We start from the raw sequence: 810 nt of genomic DNA on the forward strand, positions 1-810 counted from the left end.
TACTGAATCTTGAAGGGACTTTATATCTGTTGAGATGATCTTGCAACTCAAGAAGCTCAATCGTGAGAAGAACTTGTTGAGACCAAGTAGAAAAAATTGTTTTCCGCCAATTTATCCGTTAGAGGAACCAGTAAAGCTTTGTTAGAATTGTCAGCAAGAACTAACGCCATTGATGAAAAATGATGAAGGAAAACAAATACAGATGTTGAAGAACAAAGAGAAGAATAGATGATTACGGGAAGAAGGAAAAAATTATGAGAATTCAGAGAAGCATAAAAGAGAATAGAGAGAAAACAGAGAAGGAGTAATGTATTACTAAAATGAATTATATCACTCAAGAAACTTGGGCCTAGCTAGTTTATATAACATACACCCTTAGTAGACCTGAGAGAGTTAATTAGTTCCTCTAAAAACTGAACAGTAAATTATATCTAACTCTATAACTATCTCACTCACTAACAATAATTAAAAATACTTTCATATTTAAATATATATATATATATATATATATATATATATATATATATATATTTCAAATATATTTAATATTATACTAATTAATATCAACATCATATATCTAAACACGTAATAAAAACATACTCTCTAATTATATATTATTAGTTTTTTCTAACTACTAATTGACACTAATTAATTTAAATAATAATTATAACTGTGATTATTATTCTACTTCATATTTAAAAACCTAAAAAAAATACATAATTAATCTACTAACTATATTACTGTTATTAAAATAATTTACTTATTAATTTCTTGAGAGAAAAAGAAACTTGATGTTGATGTTGCGGGTTC

This window comes from Arachis hypogaea, chromosome 17 (assembly GCF_003086295.3).
Source record: "Arachis hypogaea cultivar Tifrunner chromosome 17, arahy.Tifrunner.gnm2.J5K5, whole genome shotgun sequence".
Taxonomy (NCBI): domain Eukaryota; kingdom Viridiplantae; phylum Streptophyta; class Magnoliopsida; order Fabales; family Fabaceae; genus Arachis; species Arachis hypogaea.